This window comes from Corvus kubaryi, unplaced genomic scaffold (genome assembly GCF_017639235.1).
Source record: "Corvus kubaryi isolate FWS band 111438036 unplaced genomic scaffold, C.kubaryi_AGA036_p1.0 37334, whole genome shotgun sequence".
NCBI lineage: Eukaryota > Metazoa > Chordata > Aves > Passeriformes > Corvidae > Corvus > Corvus kubaryi.
The window spans coordinates 13,393,335-13,416,958 of NW_024581108.1; the positions used below are offsets into that span (position 1 = coordinate 13,393,335).

The 23,624-nt window shown below is 37.8% G+C and overlaps 1 protein-coding gene across 17 annotated transcripts in view; it reads right to left on the reverse strand.

Moving 5' to 3' along the window:
- Positions 1–23,624, reverse strand: part of ADGRL2 (adhesion G protein-coupled receptor L2) — a 384,708-nt gene that overhangs the window by 303,205 nt on the left and 57,879 nt on the right. For 4 of the 17 annotated variants that reach the window (XM_042030364.1, XM_042030387.1, XM_042030376.1 and 1 more), the window contains exon 1: positions 8,435–8,451. The gene's annotated coding sequence lies outside the window, so the exon portion shown is untranslated. Of the gene's footprint in view, positions 1–8,434; positions 8,496–23,624 lie in introns of those variants that run through there. The other 13 variants (XM_042030373.1, XM_042030370.1, XM_042030368.1 and 10 more) reach the window with 8 other exon arrangements.

Here is a 23,624-nt window from a genome sequence, read left to right on the forward strand (position 1 = left end):
CATTTTTAATTATAAAGTGGCATAAAGAAGGTCAGAAGATAATATATTTTCTATAGAAAAAATCTAATTACTAGGATCTTTGTAAAAAATTAATCGAAATGCAGCAATGCATCGACAACTTTATCTTATAAGGATAAGTTTTTCCCATCACAGCGTCTAACAAGTAACTCCCATTGACTTCAACATACCCTGCAGAGAAAGAATAGGACCCGAGGATTTTACATGACTATTTGCTATTCAGTGAAACCTGAGGGCCCTACTCTCCCGCTGCAGGATGCATGTAATACCCATTGAAATCAATGGGAATTACCCTTACGTCCTGCAGCACAACCAGGCCTCACAGCTACATGTCGTGAACTATGAACACTGGCAGGTGGACAAAGTGAGGGATAGATTTGAAGAATGGTGCTTACTAAAAGATGTAAGTTATACTCCGAGATTCTTCCTTTTTCTCGTAGCCTGTAACTAAGGCAGGAGACCACGGGTCTTTTTTTCAAAACGTGAAGTTTTCTGAGAATAAAACAATGAATTAAATTAAAAAAAAAAAAATACAGAAATTAAAGCCAATGGGTGATCTCCTAAGCTTTTACTGTTCAGTGCTTGCTTTTTTGCTGGAAGAACCAGTGGCTTTTTTGCCCACTTTCTCTCCATCCTTGAATGCTTAATTATACAGCTAGGAAAAAAATTATGGAAAAAATCTTAGGAGGACAGAATAGTAGAGATTCAATAGACATCTGAACCATGTTTGCTCTGGTACTCTTTCATGAGTCTTCTGTAATATGTTGCTTATGGAATATGTAATATGGGGGGTAAGGAGGAGAGGTGTTTACATTTGAATTCAGGTACAATTACACAGCCACCAAATTTTTGCCAATATGTTGTATCTTCCTATTCTGTTTATTGGTAGGTAGTGTACGTGTCCATAATAAATACCATGTCCATAATAAGTCATTGAATACCAACAGAGGTTTGTTTTTTTTTTTTTTTAATGGAAGTCAATTCTAAACTAAAAGGAACAATACAAAGTTGGAAGTCAGTAAATTTAGACTACATTCCAGATCTATCACTGTCCCTCATCACATAGCCTACTTGGGGCCAACCATAAATCCCTCAGTTGTGCTGATGGCTAAGGAGTGTATTCATATATAATCATTCATAGGAATTGTTCTGCAGGGCTAGACAAAAATTCTATGAGTTGCTGTTCACCCCTGTAAATAAGCAGTGCTTAGACTGGCCTCATATTTTCTGTTCCTCTCCCTGGAAATAAGAAGACAGCATTTCCTTGACTGATTGGTTTACTCCATGAATACATTCCTCAGTCAGGTTAGTGATGAACACAGTAAAAATCTGAAATGAAAAGAGCTGCTAGATTCCTGTTTGAGGATTTGGTTGATGTGAACAATTTCCTCTCAGTCTGAGAGCGACAACAGGAACATAATAAAGGCATGAGAGGTGTATGGATGCATTAACCGTGTAATGTGTTTTTGATTGGACTTTATGAGAATAATGGGAGTTTCTTACAGCCAGCTCCAAATTTAGGTTGTTCATAAAGAACTAGTGCTAACCTGACAGACCTGATAGGGTCTAGTGGAAAAAGAGGTCTGCTTACCACAGAGGTCAAAAGGGACCAAGGTCATTCCAGCCTGCTCTATGAACACATTTCATTTTTATTCTCACCAAGTTCCCAGATACATGATGTCTCTCACATTCCTGTGGGAGATCCTATGTTTCTAACTGTTCTTCTAATCTTTTAGGAAACATACCAGGCAGCTCCCACTGCACAGATGGCATGCAGTGTCTGACTGAACCAGCAGACTTGGTGCTGTCTCAATGCCTTTTATTGGCAAGAACTGATTGAGTAGCCCTGATTGATACTCTTAGTAGTAGCTGGACAATCTGCCTTGATATGTTTAATCCACAGACCATGTGGCTGTTGGAAGACACTTTTTTTAACAGCTTTTTAACAATTTACAAGGGCAGCTTTTTTGAGAAATTATCTTTCCTGGTTTTAACATGTTGCTGTCTCCACATATTCTTTGTCTATCACTGGATTTTCTAAAAAAAACCCCTTCCCTGTAACTCAGTGTAGTTTATTTTCAGTTGCTTTCAAGTTTTAGAATATAAAAAGTGCAAAGTCCCAGAAAAAAAATTAGTGAAAAAGTGCCACTTAGTGAAAAAATATACAGTCACGAAAAAACATGAACACACATATCACCTCCTTGTCATTGACAAACCACACTGCTGAAAAACCTAACGAGATAGAAGCTTTAAACAACACATTAAGGCAAATTAAACAGACTGAAGGACTCTCAGATTGCTGTTCTGGCCCACATTTTCAGATATTCTAGATTCAAACCTAGCCAAGACTTGACTATCTAAGACTGTAAGCTTACAAATACAACCCTTAATTTTTACATAAAAAAATAAAGATTAAAATTACCTATCTGTGATCACTTATTTTTGAAACGTGTGACCCACAGCACACATTTTTGAACTTGTCAGACCTAATAGCTGTCTTTAATTAGTCACAAACTCAATGCCATTTGGCCCACTGCACAGTATGTGATGCTGTGAACACACATTTTTCCACGGCTAGAAGGATTATGTACTGCCTCTTCTTTAAGGAGGATACTTAGGTGAAGAGGAAGAGAAAAAAAGAGAGCTGTTTTTCAGATCTAACCTTTGTTATCTCCATTTACTATGTTTTACCTGCTCTCACCAGGTAATTTCCAGTTATTCACAAGTTTCCCTTTAGCCTTAATAAGGAAATCTTTGATTCAGGTTAGTGCAGAAGATTAAGACTGTATTAAGTCTGAAATGTTCTGCTACCAATTAGCCCTCTAGTATTTCTGTAAGCCTTGAATTTTTGATGCGATCAATGACACCAAGTGGAGCCATCTTCTGTGGAGTGGTTATTAAAGATATAAAAATCAATACAAAGATGATACTTGGAAATCTATATCACAAGATAATGAATCACCATGAGAGCCAGCTAAGAAGGAATGTCAGCAAACCAAACAGAAGGTTTGTGCATAACAAATTATTTGATGCCAGTAGAGTTTAAGCTAAATTTTGCATGAGACAGAAGTCTTCAGGCAACACTTACAATACATTTGCATGGCAAGGCTTTAATGAGATGAAGACACAAGACCAACCATGCACAGAGATTTTTGTGCATTAAAGAGAGAGAGAGGGAGAGAGAGATGATTGAAACATATGGGATTAAGACAATAATGCTATAATTTGTCTTTAATGACAAAACAGCATCAAAAACTTTCTCTGTCAGTAATCCTTATTCAATTTCTTTTAAATGAAACATTATTTGCCTGCACCTTAAGTGCTGATTGTTATTGGAGTTGTGTATTGGAGCTTCAGAGGATACTCCAAATTTAATTTGAACTAGGGATTGATTTGGTTGGCTTCAAAGCCAGGTTTTCCTTTCCAAAATTGAACTAGTGCATGACTTTGCAAGTTCATTTGGGTTTACTGTCTGACACAATTGTATGAGACTTTACAGCATTTAGGGCACGTTTTGCCCTGCTGATCTCTTGTTCACTCACATGTCCAGACACACACACAGAGCTATTAAAACAAACAGTCTTGCTGCCCTTCCTGCATTTCCCTGGGAAATGCATTCCTCACTAAAAGCTAAAGATTCAAGAGACTTACACAGTTCAAATTCATATGATATGAAAAACATCATCACTTTAAACTTATACCAAATAAAAGGTTTTGAGAACATTTTACTATCATTAGTTTTCCTAGAACTTTTCCAAAATATGAGAACAGCATGTTCTCATTTTACAGATTACTCATTTTACTGAGGTATGTAAGAAACCAAAAGAACATTAAGATAAGACAAAGTCTTCGGTAATTTGATTCTTCTTTAGTTGTGGGACATTTGCCTGCTAATTGCCTATCCTGTCTATTTAAACTGTGAGTTCTTTGGGATACAGCTACATTACTATGACTGAGTCTAAATCATGGTCTCTGAACACTAATGGAATTCAAATGACTGATATTAATAAAAATCAGGTAATAGTATCCCATGGGAAGTCTAGAAGATCCAGAGTGACAACAGGTCCTCTGATGTATTTTATTCTTCTGTAGCTACAAAGCCAATCATACTCTAAAATTTATACAGCTTTACCCCATTATTTATTTTTTTTTTTTACAAACAACATATTTTCCTTTTTTAAACTCCATATTCCCTTTCAAGCAGTGTTTGCTCTTATTCAGTAGGATTAGGGCACTTTAAACACACCTATTGCCGTACAACAAATCCTCTGTTTCCTTGTTTTTCCTAGGCACACATAGCTTTCACATTTGCAGCCAGTAAGCAGCAAGTGCTTGCAGATAATCATAATCTCAGCACACAGTCACAGTTTATTGTGCCTTTAACAGGACACTATATGCAAGCCCATCATTCTCTGTTCATCAGCAACCGTCTGTTGTTTGACAGCCACTAGATTTTTATTTAATTTTTTGGTGTGCAATTTATCACCTATGCAAAACCCCTTCTCTACTTCAAATAAAAAGACTAAAAGGCAACAGCAGTTCAGATCCTCACCAGGGTAATATGCATACCTCCAAAGGTTGCATCAATTGAGGATCAGCCCTTTGTCCTGCAAGCAAGAATAACACTGAAACATTAGAGCAACTCTCCTGTTGCCTGCTGGAGGCAGCTGGCAAGTTAGTGAATCAGCCATCCCGTTGTATAGCAAAGCTACTTCAAAACTAAATAGACAAATAAAGAGCAGCCATGACATTCTTCGTGCAGTTTTCACCAGCCATTGCAGTTTTGACTTAATTTGTTTCCCTGCCTCTTTGCATCTTGAGTCTTTGAAGGCAAATGAACCAGTCGGTGTCATAAAACAAGAACTAGAACAGCCTTCAGTAATAACAAAACCTAACGGAAAAAGCAGATCTTCTGCAGGCAACATTTCACATGACTCAAAACGTCTTTGCCGCAGTTTAAATTCTGCAGCCTTGCGATTGTTCTGACACCTCTTTATTGTTCCTTTTAAGTGCAAATGCCTAGGTAGCATCACTATAAATGAAACAGTAGTGTTCACAGATTGCATTCAACGGCTGTTAGAGCTTCCTCTCCTTCATCTGCACAATTTGCATCTATTACAGACTCAGGAATATAGCTTTTGCTGCTTCTCAGTGGCCTCAGAAGGGCACAAGAATCCCCCCCCCCCGCAAAAGAACGGCAGTGAGGCTGATCTTTAAAGCCCTTCCTAGAGGCAGCCCCTCTATGCTGCTTACTGAAGGATGGGAGGAGGGGAAGAGGCTGCTACTGTGAAGACTTTGAAGGACATCACTATGATGTGCAATGCAAGTTCTCTGAATGATCCTGCCTTGTGATACCCACCACAATATTTAAGGTGTTTAACAAGAATTGCTAATAAAGGTGCAGAGCTCTAGTCTGAGCACAGGCATTCAGGGCCTACTGAGCGTGGCCCAGAGGGGTTTTGTACAGTGATTTGTGTGTTAGCCTGTCCCTGGCGTGCAAAAAAGAGATGGGCGAATACATTTTGTACCTGTGAAATTTGCTTTTCTTTCACAGTACAACAGGGAAGAAGAGTGTATAGAGAACAGCCTCTCTTAATTCCCTAATATGAGTTATGTGCTGAGACTCTTTTTTAACAAAATTAACCAGTATGGCCTGAGCTAAAACCCTGTCTGGAAACTGGGCAGTGTTTTCATGCAAAGCAAGACACAATGCAGGAGGTCCTGTGTGTTTGCTTTCAGGTTGCTCAAATCAAGAGAGGACAACCACACTAAATAAATCAAACATACAAAGTGCAGGAGCTGCCTATTTTTTATTTCTGAGAAAATAGTATTTTGATGATTTGACTGCTCCTCTTGGATATGTAAAGAAAGGTTTGCAGATGAGATTCAGAGCCTTTGTCTCTTTCAGGGAAATGTTTGCAATAATTGACAGGTGTAGTCTGAGGTGGCACATTCCAGAAATGAAAATATTAAAAATGTGAGTTGTTTAGGAAAGACACGGTATTTATGTTTAGTACTTGAGTAGACCTAATTTAGGACCTTTAGGTGTGGTACCAATTATAAGCAGGCTAGAGGTGATTGCATACTCAATGTGGTTTTATTATTATTATTATAAGTGTGTAGTTATTACCACACAAGTCCAACATTTCAACAGTCACACTACAGCATGTGATGCCATTGATGTTCAGGTAGAACACACAATTATTGTCCTTTCCGTCATGAGACTCCACTATTGCAATATTCACATCAAACGAAAGCAAAAATACTACTTCTATTATTATTGTTATTTTTCTTTGTTGTGTCTCTCAGGAATCAGAAGATAAGCCAAAGCCAGGAGATGGGAATTCATTTTACTAGGCCACCCTGCTGATCAACTAAAACAATGAGTTACCACACGCTTTATCTCTGTGACAATGCAATGGGATTATATTATTTTATCTTGTTTTACTAGCAAGGCATAATTGTATACAGCCTCTCCATGAAGCACACAAAAAACTGAGACTGGAAATTTGAAAAAAGGAGAGAGGTGTATGGAAATACATTTTCTTCAACTCTGATCAATAGAATGAAAATCTGAAGAATCACTGACACAACATCTTTCATATTCTCATTCTTTTTCGAGATAGAGAACATATTTCACTTACAGAATTGAACTATTACAAACGCAGTTGGAGTCTGCATTATCTGTCCTTTGGATCCCAATCATCGGCTTAAAATCTTGGTCTTTGTCATAGTTTTTTCATTTAAAAGAAAAGAATTAGGTGAGGTCTCTTCAATGACCATAAGAATTTATAAGCAAATACTTCATTTGCATGTCCAGCTTCCACAGAATACAAAGTAAACCTCTCCTCAAACACATAATAGACACATTTTCCTGAAGACAGATATTTGCTTCATATAATATTTTGTTCAATAGTTAAAAAGATAAGATTTTGTCAAATAACCTACAACAAAATCTTGGAAAGCCCTAAGCACTGACTACCTACCTTTCTATTTTAAAATGATATTTTTCTATTACTGCCTTAAACACCTTGCAGCATGACTTCAGTGTCCCACTATAGTACACTATCAAGTGTGGTGCTATTATTCTCCTATAAACTCAAATCAGAGACACAGGAGAGCAAATCACAATGCCTCAACCTTCTACACCAGTCAGTGGCTGTACAGAACACAGATTTTCAACCGCTCTAAACATTCTAGCAATTCATTTCAGCTACCTATCTAGCACAAAATTAATTTATATAACATACTTTGATCCTCCCAATAAACTTATACAAAAGCAGGTTTCCTTCTATTAAGAGAACAGAAAAGCCTTAAAGATGAAGTTACAGCACGATGGTGTTTGTACTCAAAGGAAAGCACCTAGTATTATAACTTACATGAAGCTACTAAGTTCAGAAATTCTGCAAGACCTACACTTGCCATTAAACTCACTTGCTGCCAGCTGCCCCTGCCCAATGACTTAGAAAATGTCCATCATTACTAGAAAAGAGAAGCTGGGTACAGATATCATAGATGATGTAAAACAAACACAGTATTTGTTTATGCAAATGGATAAATTCAGTGGTTTTGTATTCCTCTGAATTTCCCACTAAAACTGAATTTGAAACAAGGTAATTAAATTAGACCACTGGTAGAACTCCAGGAGCTCTACCAGACAAAAGATCCCAATAGCATCATTGATAATTGGTTGCACCTTTCTAGACTTTGCCTTCCAGGGAGGCACATACAGAATAAACAGATGCAAGCAAGAAGATAACCACCTGGCAAAACCTGGATGCAAGAGCACAGTAGCCAGGTAAGTACAACCACCCATGTAGGAGGGGGAGCACAGAAAATGGTTCATCAGGAACAGCTACGAGGCTTTTCAGCCCCACATGGCACCCTTTTCAGCCCCTTGACACCAAACACTACTGGTCTTTCTCTCAAAAGCAGCATTTTTAAAGAAATTGTCACTGTGGCTGCACAGGCAGTGCCAGGATTCACCCCACTCACTTCCTCATGCTTCCCACCACCTGGTGCTGGCAAAGGTCCCTTTGGCCAGCAAGGCACTGGGATTTGTTTCTTCTTGGGGCTCTATTGTAAAGGGTACAATGTGGATCCTTGTCTCCTTAGGTATAATTAAGTGCTTAAGTGGCAGCATGTCATGCTGCAATTTGGTGATCTGAGCTTAGGACCCAAACTAGCCTGAAAGCTCAGAGGGCAGACAGGCAGCACTGCACTGAATAACTGGTGAAAATTGCCAAAGATAACATTAATTCAGGGGATAAATGCACATGAAAAATTTAGAGGGGCCTACCTTCATATCAACTTCATCAGCAATGCTTTAAGGAAAGGATGAAAGGAAACAGCAAGGAAGAAGTCACCAAATTATGTCTGCCACAATAGCACCTCCAATCACTTACAGGTCTCTTACCCAAGATTAGGTTTCATTCTGCCCAGCTTCAGGCAAGGTGGTGTCACTGGAGTACTGTCACCTGCAAAAAAAGCAGAAAATATTTGTAGATTTAAGATACAAACATTACAAGCATTAAAAAAAGTAAAACATGATACGTTTAATCACACCCCTCATCAGAAATGAATCCATATTTATCTAGCAAAAGAAGGATATGGGACATTTTTCTTCCTTGATCAGTGATCTTAGAAGAGTGACAAAATTGTATTGCAGGCAAGGAGGAAAAAAATGGTGACTGAATGAATCCAGAAGCTCAGTTTGGTGGCTGAGAGCAGGTGAAAAACTGATGAATCTTACATAGTAGTGGAAGGGCAGTAATAAAACAAACAAACCAACAAACAAAAAAACCCCAACCAAAACACCAAACCCAAACCAATTAATTTCTAATCTTCAACAATTAGTTATTTGAAGAGAGCATTTTTGCCAACTGCCTTTCTTGATCATGAAAATAAAGGAAGGCTTCCACCACCATTAAAACTAAATTTCTTTCTCATCCAGAGAGAAAGTAGTTGCCTTTGGAGACTGAATAAAACAGGTCTGAATTCTTCCCCTACACTCTATTCTTCCCCAAGCATGAATTCAGAAAGAAAGACAAAGGGGTTATTTTGATTTGCACACCACTGCTTCCTTTCATGCTTTTTTTTCCTTGAAGTGGCATGTGCTCCTTTAAAAGGAGCAGACTCTCAGCTTGCCATGGGACCCCATTGTTTTCTATCTGTGATTGAAATAAATCTCCTGAAATATGTTTGGTTTCTCTTAAATTTCAAAGTGATGGCCAATACTCAGCTGCAAATGGTTTCAAACTGATCTTAGCCACTGCAGATTAAAATTCCCCCATCACTTGCTGTGAAACAAAACACAGTTAAAACCCTCTCATCATCATCTGGGAAATTCTGGTCAAGTTTACTTTCAGCTATCCTCATTAAAATCTGGAGACATTCTGTGGAAATCAACCCAGAGAATGTTAGATTTCCAGGTAAAGAAAGCAAGTTCCCACTGCATGTAGCAAAGTTACTTCAGGATTTCGCATTATGGCTAAGCATGTATTTCCACAAACTGGACTGAGAGCAAAGTGTCCCCGTCCCTACATAATCTTTACATCCACCTTCCTCTCTTACTTTCTCCTCTACTCGCTCCTGGTATTCAGTAACAACTCCAGACTTATTCTTTGTCAAATTAAGCAGACAAGTGTTTCATCACTTTTTTCTTTTTTAAACTTGTTTGTCTTATCTCTGGCTCTCTCTTAAATAAGTGATTTGCGTGCGTCTCAACACCAAGAACTATTTTCTAATCTTTCATACATTTCTGATCTGATCAAAAATATTTTACTTGGAAAAATGATTATGTAATGATTACGGGGGATGAGAGTGTGGAACTGGAGTTACAAATAACTGAGTATTCAAGGAATTCTCTAGCCTAAATTAGCTATAGAAATTTGATTTTAAGCTGAGATAGAAGACATTTAATATTATCAAAGAAAACAAAGTGAACAAAAACTTTGCAGCAAAAAAAACAAAGCTATAAATAAAAGCTTATTTTGAAATTGATACCCAGAGTACTAAAGGAGGAACTAAATCAAGATCACAGCTAAGACAGAGGAGCTCTATTCTTGTATCAGTTTTGATCACTGTGCAGCCTCAAGTAAGAAACTTCCTTAGTATCTAATGAATCAAATTCAGACAGTGATACCATCTTTAAAGAGCTTTGACATCCTCAATCCTAAGTCTTATTATTATGGCATGCCTGGGTCTGTGGCATGGTGTTTTCAAGGAAAAGCTGGTAGTTTCAAGCAGAGAAGTAGCATATGTTCAGTTTAAAATTCAAATGTATTTATAACTGAACTCTAATGGCAATGTCCTTTATTCATTTAACAATTCTGCAACAGGCCACATGAGGCAAGCCTTTTTAAAATGCATTTATTGTTACTGCACAGAGAAAGAGGAGTTAAAAAGTAGCTGAGACTCATCAGGAGTTGCAGTGTACCATAAGGTGGTGAATGCTGCCCTCTGGCTCAGGTTGGCAATGGTCACTTATTTAGAAATGTTCAGTTTTCAGAGTGTGGGGGAGAAAGGAGAGATTGAGGTTCAACAGCTTTCCTTAATACTTTGATGTGTAATAGTTGTATTAAAAGTCTACATGCTTGAAACAGCTACTTTCTTTCATCATCTATCTTGAATGGGCCATATAAAAGAGGCATGTTAGCACTAAACTTACAGGCCTGTGGATGACAGTTTCTTTTACACAGATTTTTTTTTAATAATTCAAGAATAGATATAACTTATTTCAATGTGTTATTTTACAGTTTTAGGCAAGATTTAATACCAAAGGAAAAGCACAGTACTCTTCATCTGTTTATACAGTGAAGGAAAGCTTAGCCCATTTCACTGAAAGATAGTGTGATTGAGATGTGCATGTCTGCAGCTTAACCATAACAGCTTTAGAATTTGCTAAAGATTATGCTAACATTTTTCTGCTGTAGATACACCATTGCTTTTTAAAAAAAATGATGTTTAAACAGATGTTTAAGAAATAAAAGACAATGATTTTACTGCGCTCCTTCTAGAAACTGGGACCATTTCCCCCCTTAAAAGTTACACCTTCCTCTCTACTACCCCACACCCTTAGTTAGTTGGAAATCAGGGGAAGTTCCCCGCACTTATCAAAGTGAGAAGCAATTTCTGTTATGGAAGGTAGATGTAAAATACTGCTCCATTGCCATACTAAATGTGCCTAACCCACAAAAGGCACAAAGCCAACCTGTCCTGCTGGTTGGTCTCTTGCCTGGCAGGTTGATCCTCAGCAAGGAAACATTAGCCCTGATGTCCTTCTGAGTGCAAAGCTTGGTTTTATTTTCCTACCTCCTCCTGCCTAAAAATTCTGTGCTTGAGGAAGTGTTTGAGGAAGCATGGAATAGAATAAAAGGTTACAGGCAACATGCAGGTCCCCTTCAATGTGGTATTTATGATTCTGTGAAACCCAGCCCCATGACTAAGTCCTAAAGCCCATCTTTTTAGAATATGAGCTAGAAGAGAGACTGGATGCTTTTCTCTTGAGATGATAAAATGCAGTGCTCTGAATATGAGACAGTATTTCTCGTATTCAGAACATTTCATTTTGGAATATTGCATTTTGGATAAGAAACAGTACTCTTCCATGCCTAAAGAGAAAATTTTGTTTTGTCTTGAGGGAGAAATTTCAGGATAGCTTTGGGAACAACCATCTCAGAATAAAATTGCAAACAGAAAGAAGATAGAGCTTTTTGTACACTCATAGTATACATTGACATAAAGGTAATTAAAAAAACCAAAACCAAACAACTTTAGTATATTCAAAGAAAAAGGAAACTGTAAGCAAACTTTCAAAGGAAGGATTTTTAGAAGTTACGAATGCAATACATGGATTCAAAAGACCCACGGGAATCTGGTAAGGAGAGCAAAATACACTGAGAAACCTCATAATGTGCTCTCATCTGCACTTAACAGTGAAATTTACACTCAGAATGAGTTTTAAGAATTTTTTTCCTATAAAAATGAGTAAAATCAAGGCAACTTGCAAATCTTCTGGCTCAGGTTTTTATTTCTGAGAAAGGCAAATGTTACACTAACTCCATATCCCTGTAAAAAAGGAGATATACAAAGCTTTTAACATGAAAGATACCTCCTTTGCTTGTTTATTCAGCAGGGGATATCTAGAATCAAATGGAAATTACTGAAAGTGAATCTGAGTACTTCAGGAATAGAACTAGCTATGTGGGAAAATTTGTTTCCATGTCTTTAGCCACTACCATGGCTTCTGAGTAGGAAAGAACCTGTTTTAAGAAAGGTCCGGTAATTAGAACAGACGGGAAGATAGGAAATAATTTTTTTCAGGTTTTGAAACTTGTTGCCCTGCTTTGAGCACATAAAAAGCCTTTCAAAGATCTGCAGAAACAAAATAGTATTAAAACAGTCAAGGACAGTGCAGTGCTAGAAAATCCTTATTTGTACTAATTTACTTCATGAAGTAAGACAAAGGAATAACTAATTCTCAAGGAAGAGTGATGGAAGTCATGTCCTCTTGAGAGTTGGTGCCTTTTCTCACTGATGTTATGTTTCAGAGACAGGAGTGCACAAGTATCTCACAGCTGAAATTTTCAAAAGGATCTGAGTGGCAAGGACCTCAGCTTCTTCCAACCAATTAACCAGAAGACATTCCTATATATTTTTCCATTTACCTGAATAAGAAGCTACGTTGCACAGCAAAAACCCCAAAGCTGTAGCTTCCCTGATGAAAGTGAGAGGACTAGTGCTGGTCACAGTTGACACAGAAGGTACAAAGTGAAAAAGATATGCTATGTAAAAAACCTGCTTCTTGGTGAGTTTGGAAACTGCAGATCTCTCTCATCACCTGTGAATCTTTTCAAAAAGGCTCTTTTGAGGCTTCTAACATCTCACATTTAATTTACATCAGAGCAGAACAAGCCACCACTAGAAAACTACTAGCAAATATAAGATATTTCATTGCAAGAAAGCAGTCAGAATGCTCATGAACTTTATGGGGGTAATTGTTTCACCTCCAGCTTTCAAAATGAACTCTTCTTTCATTAGTTTTAAGTAGCTTCCTATTTTTCTGAGTAATTTTTGCCACAGGAATTTGAACACATTCTCAAATTTAAAAAATTGGAATAGTAAAGCAGACTGTAAGATAAAGAATAATACCTCTGCTACTAAGTAACACTAAAAGTTACAATTAATATGAATTCTAATATGTAAGGCAGCTTCCACTCACAAAATCTAAAACCTGACATAAAAGCAGAGCTCTGAAACAGCTGGGTAGCTTGAATCTGATATAAACTTTATCTTTCAGAAAGATGTGCTGCACATCTCATAGCTAAAGACAGAGATTTAATTTTCAAGCCATAGAGAAGAGAGAACACATAGGGAGAATTCCTCATTACTCTGTCAAGGGAAACTGAGAACATTTGCTTAGACTCCCAATAGGGGTATGAAGACATTTTGAAATTTAGAGGTTAATAATAGTTATTGTAGTCCTTTTATGAGTTTTTTTTTTCAAAACATGCCCAAAATAAAAGAGTTCAAGACTTCAAGTGAGGTTCCAGGGTATGCTTTGAAATGGGAGTAATATGGAAGTAGATGACACTTGCACCATCTAAATTACAAGAAAGGAATTAAAATGAGTTTATATCTAAAGTGAAGAAAAAAATTAAGCTAATCATGTAAATCGGAAGTTATTTATGCATCAATGTCTGGTCAAAAGAATGCAGTAAAAACTAGCTTGCTAACAAAGACTTTGGACTTGAAAGGAAACACCAAGGTCTGTAGGAGAAAGAGGAAAGGATGGAGAGACATTCTCTTTTTACTGTGACATTAGATCTGCAGTGGCCCAGGAACACTTGGCTGAAAATGAAGCACTAGTTTTTTCCAACAAGATGCTAAATGTTGACTGACAGCTAACTGGGTTGAGGAAAAAATTAGAGGAGAATCACATTAAGTATAATAACATAAGGGTAGTTTTCACACTTATAATATCCATCTTAACCATTATCTTTGGATCAGTGTCTAATTAATACTTCTGGACTAGGCCTTGTATGCTGGTAATAATACCTTTCGTATCATTTTCATTTGAATTCTTTTTAATGTTTTCTTTGTCTGGGTTCTCTGCCTTAATGCAAATTAACTTTGCTTTTATGTAATGCCCCTGGCAGAGTTTTTGAGACTCATGGCACAGAGTCATATTACACTAATCCATGGAAAATGTGGAAAACTGCTAAAAGGACAGTGGTATTTTGAGTTTTGTGGTTTGTTTTTTGGCTTTTCTTTGGGTTTTTGGTTTTTTGTTTGTTTGGTTTTTTTTTTGTGGTGGTAGAGGGACACAAACGACACAGAGGGGATGTGTGTTGGACTGGGTTAATTTTGTGTCAAGTCATCCTGCCAAGATTATATGATCTTTAAACTTAGTATCAGTAAAACAGGGATGGGACTTTTGGGATCAGCCAGCAGTTACACTGAATTAGGTATAATGTGAAACTGCACCGTGAGAATGGAAAAGTCACTTCTGGGCATTTTAGAGGGCCGTGAAATGCCCTCCCAGCTTAAGAGAGAGGAATGAGGCTACAGGCCTGTCAGAAGAAAAGACTTTAAAGTGAGGTTGTGTCTGAGGGGAAGGCAAACCCAGTAAGTGTAGACACAGAGTTTGATCCACAGCTCTCTGAAGTCAAATGTTTTAGTTTACGTCAATGGCCTTTGATTAGGCCCAGAGAGAGCTGTAAGATCCAAGGGCTGCCAGGCTTGGTTACAGTCATCAATACTATAAATCCCTGAGAGAGTTTCCTTACTAAACTCTAGGCCTTTTTGCTGCAGGACGCTAACTAAGGGCATGATCCTGAGCAAACTTAGTCCCATCGGCTCCAAAGGCCATAAATTCTTTTGACCATCTTGCAGCACAGATTCTCCAGTTTGCTGTAACTATTTAATACAAGCACCAGAAAGGACAAGAGAATAAGAGACAGTTCCTGGCAAAAAAGAAGCTGTTTCTATTGCTAGAACTGGAGATTTCCCCGAGAGCAGGGTGAGTTAGGAAGGCCCAGCCTGCTGTGAGCTGGTCCCAGGGGCTCATCCATAGGAGCTTTCCCGGTGCAAAGGGGAAGCTGGACTCTTGAGGCTGCCTGAGGGAAGCCTTCAGGTCCATTTTGTACCACTGAGCCCAGCAAGTGGCCCACTAACTTTAACAGTCTATACTAGTTTGTTTCATTTTTATAGCATCTTGTGAAAAAAATCTGATTTTTTTTAGTTATTAAGCCTTTGTGAACTGAGACAAGCTCACATGGAAATCCGTTCTCTTAGAAAACAGAAGTGATCACCCTCCTTGATGCAAGGGCTGATCATAATGTTGTTGTATATTTGGGAAATCCTTATGCAGATCAACCTTGAAGCTCACGCTCTTACTTCCTCAAAGCCCAATTTACATTATTTGGTTGTTTGGGGTTTTTGTTTTGTTGGTTTTCTCTTTTTTAATAAATTTCATAAAGAAATATTTGCAGGATGAACAGAAAATAAATCAACACTAACAGAAAACCAGCAATATGATTCTTTCTTCCTGTTTCTGCAAAAAACCCCATAAAAGCTCAATTGTCCTCTCAGGACACCTTGTAAGTCTTAACAAAAGTCTCTAAAAAGCAACTAAATGAAAGACCAGGGAGTTAGCAGCAGGGCAGATCTATCATAGACAAACCAGACAAAACCCTCTTTCCTTCTGACCATATCTAGGCTTAGTTCTGATCTCCTTACTCACACTGAGTAATAATTCACACCATAACTAGCCCCACCGGAGCTGCTAAAATCACTTGGAGTAAGCCATAAGCCTGTTTGACAAATATCAGTCTGATACACTAAGGCTAAAAATCCTAAAAGCTAATTCAAATATTATTTTTGTAATTATATCGCCTCAAAAAATTATTCTGTTCTTTGTTTTTGTTACTGTGGTGTGTTATCTTCCAAACAAAGACAGGAAGTTTGTAATTTTCTTTTATGTTTTGTTTTTCATCTTAATGTAGAATCCAGCTAGAAAAATAATATTTTGTCTAACCTATAAAATGCAATGAATATACAAAGATATATGAAGAACATGCACCTTTTTGACAGAGATATTAAACCAGGAAAACCTGAGGCCAAGTCTACAGTACAAACTTCTGTCTGAAAAGTACATTAGTCAGCAGTGTAATAGGACACGATCTCAGCCATTAACCCAGGCTGAGCCTACCCAGTGATTAGCCTGACTCAAAGGCCTTACTTATTTACTACATCTTCATGTTGCTTTGCTCACCCATGTGTACGTGACAGTGACACTGCTGAGAGGGAGACTTGCTGTGCTGCTGCAGAAGCGCGCACTGCAGAGTTTTTTCCTACCTTTGTAAACTGATCTCTTCTCTGTGTCTTTCTCAGTAAGCCCTTAGAGAGTTTATCCATGTTTCTAATCACATGAAAGGGAGCCGCTGGAAAGTGTCAAAAGACTACTGACAATCAAGCAAATTTTCCTGAGTTTCACTCTAGCAAGCACCAGTGGAAGCTAATCAGGATCCTTGGGAAGGCTACTCTGTTCTTGCTTAAAATACTGAATTCCTGCTAGTGAGTTCAGCATGGAGATGTGAAGCCTTGGGAAGTCCCGGAGGTGCCAGCAGCACTGTTCAATGAATGCCATTGCACAACACACCCCAGTGGTCCGGCCAAACTCCTCCTCCAGCAGGAAGCCTGGCAACAAGGCACTCAACCAGTTGAACAAAAACTACAAGCTTTGCACCACGCGAGCTATTTGCCAACAAGCAGTAGCCTGCAGGTTGGATACTGTTACCTAGTTATTAATGAATGCTGCTGATTAACCTTTTCAAAGCACTTTGTCCACCACACCTACTGGTGGGAACCTGCAGTGATAATGCTCAGGGAAAGTTGCTGACATCAGACTGACACTGGGGGTAGTGAAAAGGCACCTCAAGAAGTGACAATGACTTTAAGAGTTGGGTATAAACCAGGATAGTTCTTCCAGAGATATTTGGAAAGAACAGGGAAGCCTTTTAAAGCTTTAAAAAAGTAATTAGAGTACAGACTTCACCATAATTTACACTATATCTCAGGCTGCTGTCTTATTATGCCCCAGAATTAAATTTGGCAGAGATTGTGACACCCTTCCCCAGCTATTCTCACCCACGTTTCAAGCCCAAAATTCTTGAAAGTAATGTATTGCATAGACGATGGCATCTAAAGCACTCAGAATGACGTGACAAGTTCCAAAGAATCTGGGGACTTGAAGTCTCTGACAAAAAAAAGTACTTTTGTATCTATAGTTCTTTTAATTTTTAATTTATGTTGTTGTAGTTGTTGTTTTTGTCTGTATTGGTCATTCCTCTAAGCATTTTGAAGCTTAGTTTTCTTTAAAATAAACCAAATAAATAAGAACTCAAGACTCTGGGAAAGGGTCAAGAAATAACACAAATCTAGGGCAAGAACATCAAGAAATACAACATTTTGAAATATAACAAAGTTTGCTCTAAGATATTGGAAGCTGACAATTAAAACAAAAGCACAGGGAATAAGCAAATATGAAGAAACTGTCAATCTTAATAATGAATAGCAATGAAGGAGGCAAAACAAATTCTGAAAGAAAAGCACAGAAAGAAGAACAAATATGAAAGGGAAAAGATTGCACAAAAAGCATATTAAAAGGAGGAAAAAACTCCCAAATTCAATAATATATGTAAGAAAAAAACCCAGCCTCACTTTGGCACGATAAGACTGCTTATGCATACCTTTACCCAGGGTTCTGCAGAACACTTTTTTAAACTGTTGTTTTCTCAGTTTAACAGAACTGTTACTTTTTAAGCTAAAAGCATAGTAAAAAAACCCTAAGAGATATTTCTTGCCTAGATCCTTGCTATGGCTGAGATTTCACATGACAATTGAGCCAGTTGGACAGCTTGCTGCTGTTGATTGGGGAAGCAGCCTCACCCCCCTGCTTTGTTCCTAGCCATGTGGTCTTACTCCTTCCCTTGCTCTGAAGTCGGCACTTGTCTGACACCCCAGTAAAAAATACTCCACTCTCTTAATTAAAAACAATATCTTTTTCTTCTGCAGATATTTTTCTTTGTTTTTAAGAAACATTTGGGAGAGATAGGTGAAACTGCTTAATAGTTCCATGAAATCTTCACCATTAAAATACTCCTGGAGCTAGGGAGATGACAGACATTTGTGTCTTGTGCCTGTTCTGTTCATTCTAATATTACGTATTTCATTTCTCTGAATAAAAATATTCAATGCAGTTCCATTCCCCTCATAAATTTTTTAAAAAAGTTGCAAAGGCACAGGTTATAGCCCCCTGTGCAAACTGCAACAAAAGTGGGATATGAGAACTAAAGCAAGTTTCCCTCTGACTCCCACACTATGAACTGGCACTGCATGAGCATAGATCAAGGCAGGCTATCTGGCATCAGCTACACTGAAGACTGAGAACAGAAAAATTTACAAATCAGTTGCTGTATTCTGCCATCATTTACACTTACAACCTGGTTGACATTCACTGTTTCAGCAGTAGAATTTGGGTTTGTGTATACAGATTAGAAAACAAGGAAAGTCTAAAATGAGATTACTGCTACTATTTAAATAAAGGATCTGGGGTTTTTTTCTCTTCTGTTTTGGGAAGGACAGATTTCTTTTTGAGTGGTCTTATAACGGGATGGAAAAATCTGTGCTCGTGCTATAATCCTCAGACCACAGAAGGATGTCCATTACTTTGCACTAGCCAAAAATTTTTCTTTGGGCAACATTATTGCCAGACACATAAAAAACCCCTGAAAACCCCAAACACAAAAACAAAACACAAACTTATTGCTGAAAACAAAGTTTAGTTTCTAATATTCAGCCCTGATTCTTACTCATAAAAGCAGTTTCATTACTATCTGTGGTACAAACAGGACATGGCAGGGTTCAGGCTATTGAAACCAGAGATTATTCAAAAGTTAACATGTGGTTTTTATTTACAGAAACAGAACAAAAGAGACTCTAATTGAAACGGATCATTTAAATAAACCCAGCACACTGCTTATGCAGATGGTGTATTTATGTAGATACACACGTGCATGCACATGCACACCCAGCCAGGGCTTCCAGTGTTTTCTGGCTTCTGTGTTACACACACGGACCTAGCGGGCCCAAAACTCTTGCTGCATATTCCAGGACTTTCTGGGTATCCAGGCCCCCCAGCACAGATCTGGGAGTCACTAAGCACAAACCTCTGCTCTGCTGTCTCTCAGGGAATTTGTCTGTGTTTCATCAAATACAGCATATCCCTGAGAAATATCTGAAGATATTTGATGAACTGATATTTTCCTGATCATTTCCCTTATTTTTCCTTTTTAAGAGACAGTGGAAATTATTTAGATTGCTTGTTAAAAGAAACAAACACAGGAAATGAAACCGGATGAAAATAATTTCTTAATTTTGAGGGTGCACTGAGGTGGAACAATCCTTACCAAAGATAGCTGAAAATGTAAACACACTGATTTCAATCAAGAGCACTTTTCATAAGAATATTTCACTCACTAGTTGCTGTCGATCCTTTTAGAGATGTGTTACCCATTCTGGAATATACACAAGAGTTCAAGTGTTGCATAATTACACAAAACAGGGCCTATACAAGAATATCCTGTTTTGCTTCCTGTACACTCACTAGGGTGGCTCAGCTGAATCCTTGACAACATCTAGCTCCATGAAGAAAACATCAAGACTCCTTGCTGATAGGAGGTTTTTTACCTAAAGCTTCTCAGCAGTTGGGCTGTTTAGCCCCAATGTGTAAGCAGACAATCACCCTATTGTTTACCTTCTACTCAGAAGGAGCATTACTGGTTTTCCTCACTGTCCACGGTCTCTGTAATCTTAGCAGTCATGTTCACTCAGCAGTAAGTCTAAATATGAGCTTCCCAAAGGAGTTCCAAATCCATGACATAGATTAGTATCACTGTGGTTTGATGCTATCTGTGACAAATTCCACAGTAATTAACATTTTAAACCATGGTCAATACTGAAATTATTTGACAAGGACTCGCTCTAGCCCCCAAATCGTGAGAAATTAACAAATTTAAGGGGTATTATTATGAAGTGAATAGGCTGTGGAGGACAATGTATCTTTCAAAAACCCTGTCAGCATTGCTTCATCTCATTACATATCACTATATCTTTAAAAAAGGAGTGATTCAATTGTGTGATGGTGAATCATGAAACTTCACAAACATTCAAGGAACACACATGCCACTACAAATTAACCATTAGCACTGCATGGTATTCATCCTTTCTGTCACACACTGTGGGAAGCACGCCTTATTAGCATGGAAGCATGGAGCAATAGCATCTCTGTACTTAACATTCGCTTACCTTGGAAAAAAGAGCACACAATTGCAGTCTTAAACAAAAACCCCAATCCTCAAAATGCTGCAGATCTATTCCTTTCCACATTTAATCCTTGGATTTAAAAATTACAAAATTGAATCCTAAATCCTTTTCTTTCCTCTCTTCCAGTTCGCTGTTTTTAACAATGAAATGTACTTTTTGCATTTTTAATCAGCTTTAATCATAAACAAGGCAGGCATCTCAATTGCAGCTATTGCAGGGTTCCGCCTCACACATTTCTTTCTTGGGTTTGAATTTCAATAGTACCCTCAACTGGGGGTCTTCCTAGATCCCAGATGTCGAATTATATGGTCTGTCCTATTCTTCTTAGAGGGGCAATCCCGTTCCCTGTTAAGTTTCACAGGAATCTGAATAGCTATTCTGAAATCACCCATTTCTTCCTTAATTGTATTACAACTGAACTTAATTTTGGTTATTAAGAAATAGTTCTCCCTGACTTAACAGTTTCTTAGAAATTTTTAGAAGTATCTGCTGTCTTTCTTAGTAATATGAAGCCCTCTGTGCAACCCTTAGGAAAAAATAAATCTACATTTAGCATCATTGTTCCTGTTTGAGGTCCTGTGCGGTCTATAAAATCTCAAGAAAGGGGCCCACTTGCCATACCCATCCTACTTACATGCTGTTTTATTTAAGAATCAAGAGTACATTTTACAACCACTTTGCCATGTTAAAAAAGAAAGAAACATAAAAGTGACTTTCAGGGGGAGGGTAGACTTATGTTTTGTTTTACTAGCTTTTTTCAGAGTAAACTTGTAAAATAAAAAGATATAAATGCCAAAGAATTTTGTAAACGCTAATATAGCAGTAAGCCAGAGCCTCCCACTGACCTAGAAGCAGAACTGGTATTTTAAAGGTGCACTGCTTTAATGCACGTTTTATACATATATGTATTTGAAATGTCATTTTCTCTCAAGTGTAACCCAACACTACGGAATCACACACATCTTAGAAATAACTCCTACCCACTCCTTCTTCAAATAGTAACAGAGGCTTGCTGGCAGATAAGGTTAACATTGTGTAAGGTATTTAAACTAGCAGAGCAGTTCAGATATGCAGCAATGCATCATGAAGGCAAGTCATGGCCTTTGGCACCCCTCCTCATATTATTATTAATTACGTATTTCCTCATCTTATGAGTGTTTGAATGGATGTAAAAAATAAACAAGGCTGCTCTGAAGGATATTACAGCCACACTACAGCCTGACATCTTTCTGGGATTAATAAAAGGAGAACCAGTACTACAAGTGAACTTTGGCTTGTATGTCCTCGAGGCAATTTTGTTTTTGGGTAGATTACATGGTCAACTGTTATCTGGATTTGGGAGGGATCATTTCTTTAGAGATACTGAGGACCCTGTTGAGCTACATGGCAGCAATCATAACCTCCCTTGTTCTTACAAAAGAAAAAAATAATCTTTTGAGGCTCGACCATATCAGCAACCCATTGAGTTATTGAATAATTTCAGACTGCTGCAGACTCAGGCACACTCTTAGCATTCATTATGCTATGATTTTAATTTCATAATTTACTTTTAAATCAAAGATCTAAACTCCCTATACTTTTAATAGTTGTATTAGCATCGTATCAGACAAGTTAGCAGCTGAAGTTCATCCAACACTATCTGAACGTGTAAAGTTATCTGAAATTTTGCAGAAGTCTAAGCTCCTAGCTTCAGACACATTCAAAATAACATATCTTTAAGCAATTTTATTTCCCAAGCAGTATGCTTTATTAGCATTATCAAAGGGATGAACTAAACACCCATTGTTCATGCTGTACCAGTTTACAGCAACATCTGCTGGGTAACACAGAGCTGTAATAACAGCAACCCTGACATACTGAAGTGACAGAACAATATGAGACATGGCTATGGGAAGGCAAGGGTTAGATAAGAGGATAAGAGAAGGCTTTCACATCAAAGACTTTGCTTTGCAATGACACCTACCCTTTGCTACTGCCTGTGCCATTGATTTCATGTCCGGGTTGCCAGTTCATCTAGAAGCTTCCCCAGCTTATAAGAGTTTGTATCAGAAACAATAAAGTCAGATGGCAGTTTTGTATGCCTTGGGGGAGAAAGTAGATCCATACTCTGGGGAAAATGATAGAAAAACCAGAATGATTTTACTCTATTCCACAGTCATTTATTATTTCAGCTAGCATTTAGTTTAAGTGCACCTCAGAGTATTCGTACCTCAAATTGGATGGCCAAAATTTCCCTCCTCTCTAAAAAGAAAAAGGTTTAAAAACCCCTTCCCATTAGCAAGTCAATAACAAGAATATTTGGTTTGATTGTCCTGTTGACACAATAGTTGTGGCAGTATTTTTTTTGTCGTTTGTTTGTTTTTTGTGGGGCGTTTTTTCTTGTTGTTGTTGTTGTTTGGTTTTTTTTTTCTTCTTTTGTTGTGGCAGGAGTATCTTTAGGGCAAAATTCTCTGGGAGAAACACTATTAAATACTTAGCCTGGACAAAACCTTCTTGCAGAGGAAATTTCAATTGCTTTTCAGCTGCACTGTGGTTTATTGTTTGTTTTAAATCAGGCCAGAGCCTAAGCTGTATACCATGGTGTCTGTTAAAAAATCATTATGGTGCAATTAAAAACAATGTTTAAAGTGGAATTCCCCCCTCCCCTTTCTCTGTCTAACTGTTGTATGCTTCCTCTGTGCCTTTCATGATTATCTGCACCAGCTCTGGTCAGAAGATACAGCTGTCATGAAACACTCAACAGATGGCAGTGGCTGGGTGATGCTTCATCCATTTTGGGACGCTCTACTGACATTTGAGCTCATGCCTTCTATAAATGCTGTCATGCCCCTGACTCTTTTTAGCCAACACAAGCCTACAATGTGCAGTGACAATATTCATCTTTCCAAACGAATAGAGATAAATTGAAATGCCCTTATGAAATGCAATATAAAATACTTAAATTTAGTGTCCTTTAAAACTTTTAACCATTATAGATAGATATGGCTAGAAAATAGATAGACTGATAAATTGGTAGATGGATCTCCTTTCTTACTGCTGTTTCATCCTTAAGCTATTTTATTTTTATAAGGCTCTTCAGAGATTGATTTAGGTTACAAAGAACAGAAATTTCTCTCCAGTTTTGGGAAACTGCTAGGAACTCGAGTGCTTTGAAAAGAAATTGATTAGCACAACTTCTTTAAAAAGAAACAGCTAAAAGATACAGAGTATTTTTAAGC